Raw genomic sequence first — 18,547 nt, forward strand, 5'->3', positions numbered from 1 at the left:
TTTTTGTTTCAATCTTTTCTTAAACTGCGCGAACACAAAAACATTCATGCACAAGTTTCCTTTTCATTTTAATTTAATATATTTTATGAAAGTTTTATAATTTATTATAGATTTTCACCAATAAGTGCTACTTAATGGAATGAATTATATCATTTAAATTGATCAGAAACTTGATAGGAGGTGTATATATTTTTGTTATTTCTATCCATACTCAAAACCTTAACTATTAGCTTTAATTTAATATATTATATGAAAGTTTTATAATTTATTTTAGATATTCACCAATGAGTGCTACTTAATGGAATGAATTATATCATTTAAAAAAAATTATATCATTTAAATTGATCATAAATTTGATAAGAAGGTGTATATATTTTTCTTACTATCCATACTCAAAACCTTAACTATTAAGTTAATGTTCACTACAACAAAAACAACTTTTAGCGGCGATAAATAGATACATTAATAAAGAATGCTAAAGTTTTTACTGGCATTAGTTAAGTGTCATTAGATTCAATGTCGCTAAAGGCTTTAGGGACATATACAAAGAGTGTTAATTGCCGCTAAAAATACATTTTTAGCGGCAATTGAGCTATTGTTGTTAATTAATTGCCGCTAAAGATCATTTTTGATGTAGTGGTTTTTTTCTTTTTTCTTATTTGATGATAGCCAAATTAAACTTTCAATTTGAGATTTGAAGCTTAACATCGATAATCCATCACTTTATTTTTTTTACTCTTCTTCCTTTTTTTTTGTGTGAAATTTGTTATTTTTTGTCTTAAATAATTAATCTATTGTGTAGAAAATAAATTTTTTTGTTAGTGTATAAATTTTATAAAATAAATTTAAGGGCCTCTTAATATGATTTTGCCTTAGGCCACGAGATCTGTTGAGCCGCCCCTGCCTTCATGATGCATAATTGGATAAGATTCCTCTTATTTTAAGCCATCAAAACACTAACTTCCCCATGTCTTTAACTCAGCTAGAACTTATCGTTATGCAGCAAATTAAGTGTCAACTAGTCATGTCGAACAACCAATAATTATTCAGCTATATGACAGGAACAATTAAGTAAATGTAGCCTCTACAGGAAATAACAATGATCTTAAACTTTATCTCCTATCTGGCATCCAGTTGTGTGATGCTTAATTCATTGACAGAAGTTTCGCCGTGCTTGCTAGATGAAGTGTCTGCTTCAGTGGATTGGCTTCTTCCATTGAAAAAGCCTGGCTCTTTAGGCAAGGGTAATGCAACATCACTACCCAACATGAGCACAACTGCCGCCATACTCGGCCTATCTTCTGGACACTGCTGCACACATAATAGACTTACATGGGCTGATCTTTGAACTTCAGACTGATTGCATGACTGCCTTAGTTGTGCATCTATTACTTCCATAACCCTGCTATCTTTGAAGAGGATCCAGACCTGAATATTTGATATTATGCAGTTAGATGCTATAAGTTTTATATTACTTAACATATAAGATAGACAAGAAGTGCTCTTACATGTCCTAGAAGATTATGGTTATGGTCTGGATGGAAGAACCCTCTATTTCTCTTCCTGCTTAAAATCTCTAGAACAAGAACTCCAAAGCTAAATACATCTGATTTCACTGAAAATTTTCCTTCTCCTGCATACTCCGGAGATATGTAGCCACTGTAGGATAATGTCAAATAAACAAAGTAAGTAGCTTTTTAGTATACTGCAAATAGTTCATTGGTTTGAAGATTATTACTATGTCCCAACAACTCTTTTTGTCATGGCTCCAGTCTCATTTCCTCCGAAACTTCTTGCCATGCCAAAATCAGATATCTTCGGGTTCATATCAGTATCTAGCAAAACATTGCTAGGTTTAAGATCTCTGTGGATTATCCGCAATCTTGAGTCTTGATGTAGATAGAGAAGTCCGCGAGCAATTCCATTAATAATATGGAAGCACTTAGGCCAATCAAGCAGTGACCTCCTATCTGTATCTGCAAAAATCCAGAGCTTATAATAGGATCATTTCAAATATCCAAATCAAAGAACAGATACCAAATCCGTCTGATGATTGAACTATTTCAAGAGATGATTCACGAAATCCAAGTGCGTTAAGAGTTGAGAGAAGTGATAACTAACCAAAAAGGAACCAATCCAAGCTATTGTTAGGCATGTACTCATAAACCAACATTTTTTCTTCTGCTTGTATACAACAACCAAGAAGCTTCACAAGATTCCGATGTTGGAGTTTAGCAATGAAGATAACCTCATTCTTGAACTCATCCGTTCCCTGTGCTGAGTATCTTGAAAGTCTCTTTACTGCAATTTCTTGTCCATCTTTGAGTACACCCTAGGTTTTCAAAGACAATTTAGTTGAATGAGCTTCTCCAGAATATTGGAATGACAAATAATAAACTAGAGCTTGACATTGTTGTTTAGTTAAAATATGAAAATGACAGATAAGTTTCTTACCAGACTTGTGTTTTCTTTTTAAAGGCCCATAAATTGTTTTCTAGGCAGTTAGTATTCAGATATATATATTTGTAATTACAATTATTCATCATTGCAATCACTCTCGCTTAACTACTACTTGTCTTTGCTTGCTTACTTCTAAAGTATTGAGAAATATATTTGTAGAGAGACTTTTATTGCGTTATCCAGAATGCGATGCCCAAGGCAAGAAAGTAGCAATCGGCTTTCAATCCTATGATTTGACTCGAATAGCTAATATCAGAGTAGCAGATATGGTTTTAGCTTCCATTGAGTTTCCATGGCTGTGGATCTTATCATGGTATTAGAGCACAGTATGTTGCTCAATCTTCAGTGAATTCTTCTTCCTCAATTATAATCCCAAACTATTCAGCTATGTTCTGTTTCTCGAAGCGCGATTCTCGTGTTTGCCATTTTTCGATTTGTCTTCTCAAATCTTCAAATATAGCTTTGATTTCACCAATTAGTTTTCTTCAATGTCTGTTACGGACAAGGACAATGGTTCCGGTATCGATTCTACTAGTCCCATTTACATGCACCCATCAGATAATCTAGGTGCGATGCGAGTCTCAGTTTCTTTCAGTGGCATTGACTACAGATCCTGGAGAAGGAGAGCAGGGTGATGTCTTTCGGTTAAGAATAAATTAGGCTTTATCAATGGTGAATTTAAGCGCCCAGAGCAGACCTCTGCAAGTTCCAGACAATGAGACTGATGCGACGACAGTCTGACCTCATTGATTCTGAATTCTCTTGACAAAAACATTGCTGATAGTGTCAAGTATGCTCGTGATGCCGCTGAACTTTGGAAGGTACTGGAGGACCGATATGTTCAAACTAACGGTACAAAGCTGTACCTGATTCAAAAGGACATAATAAGAAGGAAAAGTCAAGCCAAACAGGAAGCGAACTCAAAGCGGGTCCATCTGTCATGACTTCCAAAATGATTTGACTCAAGGTGTACTTGACAGCACTGGATATTATACCAAAGTGAAGAAACTGTGGGAGTAATTATACACTCTTAACTGCTAAAAACTAGTGTGTAGTTGTGCATGCACGTGCGGTGCTAAGGAGACCTTACACAAGGCTGAGCAGGATAGAAGACTGATTCTGCTCCTTATGGCACAGACCTCTCTCTCAATGCAAATGCCAAGGAATAACAATTTTTTTAAAAAAGATCATTTTTAAACAATTTTAGAACCAACTATGCTCCTAGCAGGTCTACCCTTTTGTGAGTACTGCAAACTTCCAGGACATACCAAGGACAAGTGTTACAAATTACATGCCTATCTTGCACATCCATCTAATCTAATCACTCTCAAAATTCTTATTCACAGAACTCTGACCAAAATTCCAGGTACAAGAAAACTCAAAGTTTAACAACAAAGGAAAAAAAACTGTTACAGGTGTACCTGGTGCTCCGGTTGATATGGCACCTACTAAGAAGGTTGGAAATCCAAATATGAACCTTACCAAGGAGCAATATGCACAACTGGTTATCTGCCCTCTCTTCGCCATCATCCTTCATTAATTTTTCATTCACAACAAATGGAGCTGCAACAAGCTTGAACCTTTTTAACAAATTCAAGGCATCCCTCTTTTGGGACAAGAAAATGCCTTCAAAAGATTGAGAAATCTCCATTCCCAGGAGAAACTTAATTTCTCCTGGATTGGGCATCTCAAAAAAAGTTTTTAGCATTTCAATTTTTAACTTCTTGAACTGCAAGAAGATTTTCACCTGTGATCATCAAATCGTCGACATAAACTGATATCATAATCAACATCCCATCAGCTTGTCTTTTGAAGTACAGAGTAGGCTCATTTAGGCTTCTGTAGAAGCCTTGAGACAGAAAATGAATATCCAGCCTACTATACCAAGTTCTTGGAGCTTGTTTAAGACCATGGAGAGCTTTTCTAAGCTTATACACCTTGTCTTTTTTACCTGCAACTGTAAAACCTTTAGTTTCAATATAAATGTCTTCTTCAAGCAATCCGTGGAGAAATGCAGATTTGACATCCAAATGGAAGATTTTCCACTTGTATTGTGCTGCAAGAGTGACAAGATATCTTACTGGCTCATGCTGCGCAACTGGAGAAAACGTATCTCCAAAGTCCATTCCAGGCTGCTGAGAATAGCCTTTAACTACATGTCTAGCTTTATGCTTGAAGATGGAGCCAGCTGGATTGAACATTGTTCTATAGACCCTTTGACACCAATAACATTCTTTTGTTCTTGCCTATACACCAACTCCCAAGTATCATTTTTATTAATCATGGAAAGTTCCTCCTCCATTGCTGAAATCCAGACTTTGTGATTTGCTTCTTCTTCAAATGAGGATGATTCAACCTAAGTTGCTCGGACTCGGGTGCGGGTATCCGAGACGGATGCGAATCCGAGAGTCGGATTCGGCAAAATTTAAATTTTAAGATTCGGGGGTGCGAATCCGAGTATGGATACGGGTGCGGGGATACGGCTAATTGGTATACATGGTATATATAATATAATGTGTAATATATTATATATACATAGTATAATTGTTTATTATTTTTAGCGTACCTCGAAAAATAAATTATATCAATAACAACAATAATAATATATCTAGTATAATCAAATAAGTGGATATATATATATATATATATAATAAAATATTATTAAAAATATTTATGAAATATATTTAATAATGAATTGCATATTTTGGTATAATTACATACAAAATAAAAGGAGTATAATTGTTAAAGAAAAGAGAGAATATAATAAACATTAAAAGTATTAATTTATTTTATAAATATAAAAGGACACACTTATCTAGAGAAACCCTCAGCCATTAGTTATCTTTTTCAAGAAAAGTTGAAAAGTTGAAAAGACTTTACTTTTTCAAAAAAATAAAAAAGCTGTACTTCCTGTACTTTTTCAAGAAAAAACTCCTCCTCTTTCTTCTTCTCTTTACTTTTTCAATGAAGAACAAACTCCTCTTTCTTCTTCTTTTTACTTTTTCAAGCTTCTTACAGCTCCGCCGCCTCTCTGAAGAGGTCGCCGGAAACTGATCTCTTTTTCCCCAAAAAAAAATTTCGGCTCTGGTCAAAGTGTCCGGATCGGATTGACCGAATCCGACACGCACCCCGCACCCGCACCCGCACCAGTGTCGCGTCGAGACGGGTTCGCCTTCAAAAATGAAGAGTCCGCGCAACATAGGATTCAACAAGAGCAAAATCGCATTGCTCATAAACTTCAGCTAGTGATTTGGTCTTCAAAACAGGAGAGCCTGTAGTCAATTCAACTTTTGAATTGTTTTTGTTCCAGCAATAGGACTAGAGGAAGCATCACCTTTTGCGGATTTGGAGTTGCAACTGAAGTACTCGTACCTTGGCAATAATATCTCTATCCAAATCATAGTGGCTAGACTCATTCACTACAAGATTCTACTGACAAACACTTTCTTGCTACTTACATTATACACTTTGTATCCTTTTGCAACTGTGCTATAGCATAACATAACATAAAGTTCTGCCTTGCTATCTAATATGCCTCTTTTAGCATCACACGTGCATAGAATACCAAACCAAATACCTTCAAGTGTCTTGTAGACGACTTTATACCTTTCCATGCTTCAAATGGCGTCATGCATTGGACTGCTATAGTTGGTAATCTATTTGGCAAATAGACAGGTATTGACTGCTTTGGCCCAAGAATATTTAGGCATCTTCGTGTCTACCAACATTCATCTTGCCATCTCCATTATTGTTCTGTTCTACCGCTCAGAAACCCCGTTCTGTTCTGGAGTGTAGCTAATAGTGAATTATTGTTGGATGCCCAAATCTTTACAATACTTGCTGACTGATACAAAGTATGTTCAGTTCCATTATCTGATCTGATATACTTCAACCGGCAATCACTCTCCCTTTCTACCATAACCTTGAATTCTTTGAAAACGGAAAACACTTGAGATTTGCTACTAAGAAAGTAGACCCATGTCATTCGAGTTAGATCATCCACAAAGAGAATAAAATACTTGTTTCCACTCAAAGAAGCCGTCCTCATTGGTCCACATAAATTTGTATGAACCAACTCTAGCTTTTCCTTAGCCCTCCAAAGACTTCCTTTATGAAAGGATCCTCTATGCATTTTACCAAATTGACATGATTCACAAACATCTTTGGACATGTCAATATTGGGTACATCTAGCACCATACCCTTTGATTGCATATACACTAGTGAGCTAAGATTGTAATGACCGAACCTTTTGTGCCAAATCCAAGTATCATTTAATTCAACATTGAAAGAGCAATTATCAACAGAATAGCATGAAATCTGAAAGGAATTGTCACATCCTTTAGGATCATAAGTAACACATTGTTTGTCCTTTTAATTAAGAGAATATTTTTTATGAAGCATCTGAGCAACACTCAACAGGTTTTGAGTCAAATTTGGCACATAAAGAACATCATTAATAATTTTCATGCCTTCGTCAGTAGGAAATTTTTCTGACCCTCTACCGTGAGCTTGCACCAATGCACCATTTCCAAGCTTCACTTTACTTCTATCAGATCTGTCCAATGTAACAAACAGATTTCATCAATCACCATGTGCCTTGTGCACGCACTATGAACATGCCAGTTACATTGATCAACATGTGATGTGTGCGAGGCAATGAAAACCTCTTCCTCTGATTTTTCAACTTGATGATCATCCGCGAAATTCACTTGTTGTGAAGACGTACAACTTTGATTTTGCTTTTTGCGTGCAATGCCTCACAATGTGCCAATACTTCTTCCAGTATCTACATTGAATTGGAGTCCTCTTTGACTTCTGCCAACAATTATTCTCTAAGTGGTTTGTCTTCTTACAAATACCACAAGGTGGAAGTTTTCCTTTTCTCGATGAATCATCTTGGTTTCCACCAGATTTTACCTCTCCTGATTTATCCAACCAGACTTTTCTCCCTTCTTTTTGATGCTTGAATTTTTGCCTTGCTTGAAAGGCATCTTCTACTATCCTTTCACTTCTCATAGTTACCCGCTGCTCTTGGACTTGCAATTCGGAGATCAGTTCAGCCATTGTAAGAGTAGTCAAGTCACAAGACTCTTCAATAGCTGCAATTTTCTATTCCAATTTGTCTGGAAGGCTGACCGAGATCTTTTCTACAACTTTCTGATCTGGAAAGTTTTCACCAAGTATTCTTATTTGGTTTACAATCTCCATCAGCTTGGAAGAATACAACTCTCTTCAAAGTTAAGACTCTAATAGATTTTACTCTGTTCAAACTCCTGCTTTAACTGATCCCAGGCCTCTTTGGCTGTTTCACAAGCCATAATCCTCGCAAACATTGCGTCCATAAGACTTGAATGTATGCAGGTGACACCTCTTGGAGATCTAGTCACCAACTCATTATACTTCCTAATTTTCAATGGCTGGACAACAGGTTCTCCAAGCTCAACAACTTCCCATAAGTTAAAAGCCTTTAGATAAGCCTTCATGATGATCCAAATGTGATCATTCTCTCCGGCAAAAGTTGGAGGACTCGTCGTTGGTTGATTTTCAGGTGCCACGAATTTTTCCAGCAATCAAATACAAGAAAACATAGAAAGTAGATGAGCCAAACAAACAAAATTTGGTTCAGATCCCTTAGGAAACAGGGTCTGGTACCATGTTAAGAAGAAAAGGAAGAACTTCAAGGCTACAAGATGTAAACAGTAGGAATTGCAACTGTAAATTGCTACGGAAATCTGAAGATGAAGATGAAGTAGGAAAGGCTGAAGTTTTCTTTTGAGTTCTATATTTCACTCTAGATGTTTCATTACATAAGGTCTATATATAAATAAAATGTGAGAATTACAACCATATAATAAGTAAAATATTTCACACTAGAATATGCACATATGTGGCTCACTGACCACCACTCATTTTTAAATCAAAAGACTTATCTACTACAAAATATCTACAATCTAGGAGTCTCTAGAGAAATCTTATTTTCCTAACATCAAAATCATCTGTCACATGGTGGCTCACCCTCATCATCCCTATCCCTAGCATCACTGCCTTCCCATAGTAAACCTTTAATTGACAATTCATCATCACCTGTCTATCGTTCACAGCCTTACACTAATGCTCCAGTTGAACATCATGACCAACTCTTAGAAGATCACTTAGGCATCACACCCTCCCTGCACATTTTCTGGACTACATTTACACCAGGCCAACCTTAAGTCTCCCGATGGTAGCTCCAAATAGCCCAGTACCTCATCTCTGATTGCCTTCTTTTCAAACCACAATCATGTCTCCCTCAATTCTCTTGCTCCTGTTAATCTGCTTTTGGTTCAAACTGTTTGCATTAACAATGAGCCAATTTCCCATGAAAAGGCAGCATTGTTCCCTGCTTGACAAGCAGCAATGAAACTTGAACTTGAAGCCCTTAACGCTGATCATACTTGGGACATGGTCTCCCTGCCAGTGGGGAGGAGGCTGTATCTCAAGACAGATGCTACACTTGGCATTTTCTCTCAAATGATCCTGACTGCACCATAATTGGTTACTGTGATTCAGATTGGGCCACATGCCCTGACTCTAGGAGATCAGTTAGTGGTTACCTTGTATTTCTAGGAAACAGACCTATAAGATGAAAATCCAAGAATCAAGAAACAATTTGCCTATCATCAGCAGAAGCTGAATACTAATCCCTCTGAAAACTGGTTGGAGAGATTACTTGGTTGTGCAGGTTGTTCAGAGAGTTAGACGTATCTTTTCCTCAGCCTGCTTCAATCTTCTGTGACAGTCAGTATGCCATACATATAGCAAGAAATCCTGTTTCCCGTGAATGGACGAAACACATTGAGATTGACTGTCACTTGGCAGACATTCTCACCAAATCCTTAACTGGAGTCAAACATTCTGCTGTACTCACCAAGTTGGCTTTGAGAACCTCACCTCCAACTTAAGCGGGGTATTAGGATATATATTTGTAATTACAATTATTGTTAGAGGAATTTGTGGAGTCCATCCCATATTTTTTGGTCAACTTTTGCTACTCAATTGCTACAAGTAATTGTTAAAAAGGAATAGTGATAAGAGTTGAACATAAAAGATTTGGTGGTTGACAAATTGGTAAGATTTGCAACCTACCTTTGAAAATTGTTACATTTGTCTATGTCATTAGTGACATAGGCATGTTTTCTCTTCCTATAAATAGAGCATTCTTGCTCATTTGTAGAACACACCAAGTTAGAGAGAAAAAACCATTTTGAGAGCAAAGTGAGGTATTCCATAGACTATACAAGAAAAATAGTCTGTGAAGAAAAATAGAGTGTGAGCGATATTTTAGTAAGGTGAAAATCAAAAGAGTGTTATTCTTTTTGAGTGTGTAGTAGTCACTTTGAGTATTGTATTCGTGACTACAGTATAAAATTCCTTACTATAGTAATATCAGTTGCTCCTCTTGTCCCGTGGTTTTTCCTTTATTTAGAAGGGTTTCCACGTAAAATTCTTGGTGCCATTTTTTCCCTTCTTATTTCCATTACTTTTACCATATATATTTTGTGCTTGTCCGCGTTTTTTCCCAACAAACTGGTATCAGAGTCAAGGTTTTATCTGAGTATGCTCTGTGGTTGCAACACAATCTGAACTTTCACATCAGAAAAGATTTACTTTGGTTTGCAATAACTATTTTTTTTGGGGAAAACGATGGAAGCCAACACAAGTAGAATGGTTACTTTGAATGGTGTTAATTATGCCATTTGGAAGGGGAAAATGGAAGATCTACTTTATGTCAAGAATTTTTATCAACCAGTCTTTACTAATGTAAAGCCTGATAATAAAACAGATGAAGAGTGGAATCTGTTGCACAGACAGGTTTGTGGATTCATTAGGCAATGGGTTGACGATAATGTGTTGAACCATATTTCTGGGGAGACACATGCTCGAACCCTATGAGAGCATCTTGAAAGTTTGTATGCTCAGAAGACTGGCAACAACAAAATGTTCTTAATTAAACAAATGTTAAGTTTAAAGTATCATGATGGTTCTCCGATGACAGACCATCTGAATAATTCTCAGGGGATCATGAACCAGTTATCTGCTATAGGCATCAAATTTGATGAAGAAATTCAAGGCTTGCTTCTACTTGGTTCCCTACCAGATTCTTGGGAAACATTTAGAACTTAATTGTCAAATTCTGCTCCGGATGGTGTGATCTCAATGGATTCCGCCAAGAGTAGTGTCTTGAACGAAGAGATAAGAAGAAAATCTCAAGGTTCTTCTTCGTCGGATGTCCTAATAACTGGATCCAGGGGGAGGAACGAAACTCGTGGTTCTCAGAATAGAGAACAAAATAGGAGCAAATCCAGAGGCAGATTTAAGGATATTGAGTGTTATCATTGTGGCATGAAAGGGCACACAAAGAAGTTCTGCAAAACAAAGAGGAAACTAAAGAAGATGGCAATGAAAATTGCCTAGCCACTGTCACCACCGAAGATCTTATTACCGTCCTTGATGAGGCTATGATAAATATTGCTTGTGATGAGTCAAGCTGGGTTGTGGACACTGGTGCCGCATCTCACGTGACATCGAGGAAAGATTTTTTCTCTTCCTATACTCCTGGTGATTTTGGAACCTTGAGTATGGGTAATGAGACTGTTACTAAGGTGGTTGGTATTGGTACAGTTTGTTTGGAAACTAGTGTTGGAACTAAACTAGTTTTGAACAATGTGAAACATGCTCCTGATGTTCGTCTACACCTGATTTCTGTTGGTGTTTTGGATGATGAAGGATATGTTAGTACCAACGGTGATGGAAAATGGAAACTCATTAAGGGTTCCTTGGTTGTGGCTCGTGGTAACAAACGTCGTGGTCTATACTGGACTATGGCCTTTGCTTGTGTTGATATGGTGAATGTGGTTGAAAGCGATAACTCTTCAACGTTATGGCACAAGAGGCTTTGCCACATCAGCGAGAAAGGACTTAATGTTCTAGCCAAGAAGAAATTATTGTCAAATTTTAAAAGTGCTAAATTAGAAAAGTGTGAGCACTGCTTGGCTGGTAAACAAAATAGAGTTTCCTTTAACTCTTACCCTCCTTCAAGAAAGACAGAGTTGCTTGAATTGGTGCACTCTGATTTATGCGGTCCAATGAAGACAAGGACATTGGGTGGTGCACTCTACTTTGCCACTTTTATTGACGACTGCTCGAGAAAACTTTGGGTCTATGTCTTGAAGACTAAAGACCAAGTTTTAGGTGTCTTCAAGCAGTTTCAGGCTTCAGTTAAAAGAGAAACTGGAAAGAAACTGAAATGTATTCGTACTGATAATGGTGGTGAATATTGTGGACCATTTGACGAATACTGTAAGCATCAAGGTATTAGACACCAGAAGACTCCTCCTAAGACTCCTCAGCTTAATGGTTTGGCTGAGAGGATGAACAGGACCTTGATAGAAAGGGTTAGATGTTTGCTTTCTCAAGCAATGTTGCCGAACTCATTTTGGGGTGAGGCTTTATTGACCGCTGCACATGTTATTAGTCTATCTCCTGTTGTTGCTTTGCAAAGTGATGTACCAAATAGTGTTTGGTATGGAAAGAATGTTTCCTATGACCATTTGAGAGTATTTGGTTGCAAAGCTTTTGTACATGTGCCGAAAGATGAGAGGTCAAAGTTAGATGCCAAGACAAGACAGTGCATCTTCATAGGATATGGCCTTGATGAATTTGGTTACAGGCTATATGATCCAATTGAGAAGAAACTTGTGAGAAGCCGTGATATTATTTTCATGGAAAATCAAGCAATTGAAGATATTGACAAAGTGGAGAAGCTAGAATCTTCAAGTTTTGATGGCATAGTTCATCTAGATGAAGTTCCTCACACAAGTATGCATGACGTTGTTGGGTTTGATGATCACGGTGACGCCCATAATCATGTATCGAATCAACATGTTGATGTTGATAATAACGATGACATTGTTATTGAATATCCTCCTGCTCATGAAGTTGTGGATGAATCAAATATTCCATTTAGGAGATCCACAAGACAACGGGTTCCTGCCTCTCGTTATTCACCCAATGAGTATGTGTTACTCACTGATGGGGGAGAACTTGAATGTTATGAAGAGGTCATGGAAGATGAGCACAATGATCAATGGATTGAATTCATGCAAGATGAGATGAAATCTCTGCATGAGAACCACACTTATGAGTTGGTAAAATTGCCCAAGGGCATGAGAGCTTTGAAGAACAAGTGGGTGTTCAAAGTTACAGTTGAAGAACACAACTTGAAGCCAAGGTACAAAGCTAGATTGGTTGTTAAGGGATTTGGTCAAAGGAAGGGTATTGACTTTGACGAGATATTTTCTCCTGTTGTGAAAATGTCCTCGATTCGTACAGTTCTGGGTTTGGCTGCTAGTCTTAATTTAGAGATTGAGCAGATGGATGTGAAGACGGTTTTCCTTCACGGTGACCTAGAAGAAGAAATTTATATGGAACAACCTGAGGGCTTCAAAGTAGAAGGTAAAGAAAATTTTGTGTGCAAACTTAAAAAGAGTCTTTATGGCTTAAAGCAAGCTCCTAGACAGTGGTACAAAAAGTTTGAATTTGTTATGGGGGAGTAAGGATATAAGAAGACTTCTTCAGATCATTTTGTATTTGTACAAAAAAATTCTGACAATGATTTTATCATCCTCTTGTTGTATGTGGATGATATGTTGATTGTGGGCAAGAATACTTCCAAGATTGACGAGTTGAAGAAAGAGTTGCGTAAGTCTTTTGGTATGAAAGACTTGGGTCATGCCAAGCAAATTTTGGGCATGAGAATTACTCGTCTCAGAGATGAAAGGAAGATTTATTTGTCACAGAAGAAGTACATTGAACGTGTACTAGAGCGCTTCAATATGAAGAATGCTAAGCCTGTTAGTACACCTCCTGCTGGTCATATGAAGTTGAGCAAAAAGATGTGTCTTACAGCTAGAGAGGAAAAAGAGAGCATGGCCAAAGTTCCATATTCCTCCGTCGTCGGAAGTCTAATGTATGCAATGGTATGCACTAGACCTGATATTGCTCACGCAGTTGGTGTTGTCAGCAAATTTCTTGACAATCCGGGAAAAGAGCATTGGGAAGCTGTGAAGTGGATACTCAGGTATCTTAGAGGAAGCTCAGATGAATGCTTGTGTTTTGGAGCATCAAATCCAATCTTGAAGGGCTATACAGATGCTGATATGGCAGGTGACATTGATAACAGAAAATCCACTACTGGATATTTGTTTACTTTTTCAGGGAGAGCTATATCATGGCAGTCGAAGTTGCAGAAGTGTGTTGCACTATCTACAACTGAAGCTGAGTATATTGCGGCTACTGAAGCCGGCAAGGAGATGATATGGCTCAAGCGATTTCTTCAAGAGCTTGGTTTGCATCAGATAGAGTATATTGTCTATTGTGACAGTCAGAGTGCAATAGACTTGAGCAAGAACTCTATGTACCATGCAAGAACAAAACACATCGACGTCAGATATCATTAGATTCGTGAGGAAATGGTGAGTGAATCATTTCACGTCAAAAAGATCCACACAAGTGAAAATCGTGCAGATATGCTAACCAAGACGATACTGAAAGACAAGTTCGAGTTATGCAAATAACTTGTGGGTATGAGTTATCTCTAAAGAAGAGGAAGATACCTCCTTCTGGTAAATGGGACTGGAGGGGGAGATTTGTGGAGTCCATCCCATAATTTTTGGTCAACTTTTGCTACTCAATTGCTACAAGTAATTGTTAAAAAGGAATAGTGATAAGAGTTGAAAATAAAAGATTTGGTGGTTGGCAAATTGGTAAGATTTGCAACCTACCTTTGAAATTTGTTACATTTGTCTATGTCATTAGTGACATAGGCATGGTTTTCTCTTCCTATAAATAGAGCATTCTTGCTCATTTGTAGAACACACCAAGTTAGAGAGAAAAAACCATTTTGAGAGCAAAGTGAGGTATTCCATAGACTATACAAGAAAAATAGTCTGTGAAGAAAAATAGAGTGTGAGCGATATTTTAGTAAGGTGAAAATCAAAAGAGTGTTATTCTTTTTGAGTGTGTAGTAGTCACTTTGAGTATTGTATTCGTGACTACAGTATAAAATTCCTTACTATAGTAATATCAGTTGCTCCTCTTGTCCCGTGGTTTTCCCTTTATTTAGAAGGGTTTCCACGTAAAATTCTTGGTGCCATTTTTTCCCTTCTTATTTCCATTACTTTTACCATATATATTTTGTGCTTGTCCGCGTTTTTTCCCAACAGAATTGAGATATGTATATTTGTAATTACAATTATTGTAAGCAAGCAGTAGTTAGTTTGTTAAATATTAGTTAGAATTAGCCTACCTTAGATGTTGCTTAGCTATCAATTTGAAGTCAATTAAGATAGGTTGGGTATTATTTTCATGCTTTGTATATATGCTTTGGATATTCAGAAAATGGAACCAGTTGAGCATTCCGATCCACCAAAATATCTGTATCTCTTCTTTGCAAGTCGCCATTACAGCTAAGTCAATTGCTGAGTATCCATGGCTGCTGATCTTATCAGTTTGTTTGGATGAAACAGAAAAAAGTTTATGTTAACATTGTTACCTTGTAAACAGGTCCAAAACCACCCTCTCCAAGCTTGTTGCTCAGAGAAAAGTTATTGGTAGCATGAGATATAGTTTCAAAATCAAACAATGGTAAATCTAGTTCTTCATCTTTGCTTTCGTTAGTGCAGAACATTTCAGAGATTCTTGTTCCTCTTCCTGTCAAAATAAGGACTTAATTAGATGTAAAGAGAAAAATTCTGATATTTACCAAATGTGACTCCAGAAAAAAGGTACCACTAATTCAAAAGCAGCAAAAACCTCTAGTTTACCTTTGCTAAAATGTTGCTGATTCTGATCCTTCTTCTTTCGCCTTACGTACAAGATTAAGCATAGTGCTAAGAGCAGACCTAATGCTGCCACTGACAAGCTGATACTCAATATCTTTACCTTTTTTATACTGGAGTTACCTGACGATCAAATTAAATAAAGTAATCCAGTATCATAAGAAGGAAATCTGTTTTGTTTGTAGAGAAACCTCAACTTGCTCATTCCATGACATTTAATTTTGTCTAGAATAATACTCAAAATTTAATGTATCATTCTTAACAACCTTACATGAAAAAGTGAAGAAGAAACAGATTTGTACCTAACTTGGAAGAGTCCAACTTTATATAGATATCTTGCCCCCTAGCACCAAACTCTCTGATGTCCATCAGCTCATGAAACCAAAGCAAGCAGCCTTCATTTGTCCCTGTTATGTCTGGATTTGCATAAGCCATACATGAGCAGTTTCTCAGGCACAATTCCTCGCATGCATTAAGAGTCACTCCTCGACTGTACCAAGCAAAACGAGTGTCTGGAAACTTGATGCCTGGATATTTCAAGAATTTAACTTCCTTTTGGCAATTCAATGATGTCTTTCTAACACAACCTTTTGACCAATTTCCCCCTGCCCATTCCGTTGGATCTTCGGTTCAAATTTATCTGGACATCTGCAGATTGGAGTGTTGCCACTGTTGCAGAAACCATATGACTGACACTGTCCATAAATGTCACAGTTATTAGCTGGTATACTATCATAGTCATCCCAATTCTGAGTTTGATTATTCCATATCGAGAGTTGTACAACCCCATTTACTTGCATCACTACCCTTGCAAGGATAGACCTGTCCGTTAACTGATACATAAAGGAAACTTTCTCTGGATCAGACATATATGTATAGTTATAATCAGGACTTTGTAGCTGAGATGGTGAATTAGAAAAGCCTCGACCATTCCACGGTCCAGACCTGTAGCGTTCAATGGAACCGTTCATGACAAATGGTTGTGGGAATCCACGAAGATCAAATACCCAACTAAACTCACCCTTGGAGGGGTCATTTCTGCTCTTCCACGACCTGAGGAAACCACGAAAACCAGTCTTCAGATCAATCCCAAGCTTCATTCCAGGTAGAGCCGTGTCAGTGGGATAGTCAAAACTCTGCCACAGATAATTCTCAGTTGAATCATCTCTAACAACAAGATTGCCTGAATCAAGAAGTTGTGCTATTGGATTTTCCACATGTCTAGTGGAATTGGATGACCAAATAACTCTGCCAGAACCATTCATAAGAGTAAGAATTCCTTGTCTTGTTAAATTTAGCGCGCTTGATGTATCGTTGAGTGGAGTTTCTCTATTTGCAACCCATACCACTGTCTGTACAGTAACTCTATTGAATAATATTCCTAAGTACCTTTTCCCTGATGTCCCAGGTGAAAAAAATTCCAACTTAAACTTGCCACCAGATGAAATAATGGTGGTTCCATCTGTTAGAGGTTGATTTACAGGTATGGTATCTAGAGCAGTAGTCGACAGAATCCATATGGATGACAAGAAGAAAAGTATGTTTATGGCTTCCATTGGTCTTTATTGTTATCTTAGCAGATGGAATTTGTTTTTGCTTACAGATGGAGTCATGGAGATGTTCATAATCAATTTGTTGCGTGGACTTTGACAACAAATGATAGGTTGATAATTCTTACATTAACTTAGTCGCGTGGAAATTTGCTATGTTCACATCCCTTTTTCTTAATAACTTGTAGCTCAGAAATAAAATACCATTCTGGTGCCACATGTCATCCATCGTGTAATTTTCTATTGATTTGATATATATATATATATATATATATATATGATCAATTTGTTGCGTGGACTTTGACATCAAATGATAGGTTGATAATTCTTATATTAACTTAGTCGCGTGGAAATTTGCTATGTTCACATCTCTTTTTCTTAATAACTCGTAGCTCAGAAATAAAATACCATTCTGGTGCCACATGTCATCCATCGTGTAATTTTCTATTGATTTGATATATATATATCACATGTCATCCATCAATTTGTTTTGGGTACACGTTATATTTAAGAATACAAATTATTCTTAGATAATAGATATAGTATTTTATAATATATGAAAAAACACCCTTTTGCCAATCAATTAAGGTTAAATTATTGGTACTTATATAGAGAATTACAGACTAAATCTGAGTTGCTAAAAATAAAAGAAGTCTTAACCCTATATCTAGAAGTACTAGAAACAAGAGACTTAACAGACAGACTTTGTAGTAACGGGGGTCTATATTCATCTAATCGGCGAACCTTAGTCAACCCAGATCTATTAAGTGCATTAAAGTGAGAACTTCATAGCATAGAAAGTAACATCCAACACGCAAATAGACGCATAGGAGTCCAAAGGAACTATATTAGTAAATTAGTATTACCTTTAGGATAAGCAACATAGAACTCACCCTAAATACAAGTAATAATATATATGTCATCTAGAATATATAAGAAAAGATTTAGGCCATACGGCGAATAGATTATAATTAACCAGGAGCATCATTGGTATCTCTTAAGAATAAGACAGAACTATAAAGATATATACGATTTTCTGATAGAACAAAGACAACTATATTTCGAACAATTAAGGTTATTTTCAGATTTGTTAACATCCTCACAAATATTGAATATACGTCAGGAAATAAAACAAATAGATTTACAAATACCAACTATAGGAGCTAGAGTTTGTCACTAAATAAAAGAAATTAGAATAGAAACACAAGATTGCAAAAACAGAACTCTATATTTAGCATAATAGGAAGTATTAAGAGGTTAGAATACTTAGATTTAGAAATAGTTTCAGAAAAGAAATATCGAAGACTAAAATTTGGATCATTACTTAAGTGTAATTTCACAGAAGGAGACCATATCTTACATAGTGAGAATCAACATTTAAATAATATTACAGATTTAATAATAAATTTAGCAGAACATAGTCAATCCAAAGACGATAGACTTTTAAAGATAATAGAGACCATCGAAAACCTGCAGCATAAACAGAACAAATAATTAGAAAAGATAGAACAAAACTTTGATTTTCTAAAAAACCAACAAATAGATATAATCTCTAAGGTACAAACCATATGATCAATTTTTTGCGTGGACTTTGACAACAAATGATAGGTTGATAATTCTTACATTAACTTAGTCGCGTGGAAATTTGCTATGTTCAC

General features: G+C 36.7%; 1 pseudogene; it reads right to left on the minus strand.

Annotated features, from left to right (window-relative positions):
* Window positions 1-1,019: 1,019 nt before the first annotated feature.
* Window positions 1,020-16,910, minus strand: LOC125832752 (G-type lectin S-receptor-like serine/threonine-protein kinase At4g27290; annotated as a pseudogene).
* Between the last annotated feature and the right edge of the window lie 1,637 nt (window positions 16,911-18,547).

This window comes from Solanum verrucosum, unplaced genomic scaffold (assembly GCF_900185275.1).
Source record: "Solanum verrucosum unplaced genomic scaffold, falcon-dt-bn FXZP01000081.1, whole genome shotgun sequence".
Classification (NCBI taxonomy): Eukaryota; Viridiplantae; Streptophyta; class Magnoliopsida; order Solanales; family Solanaceae; genus Solanum; species Solanum verrucosum.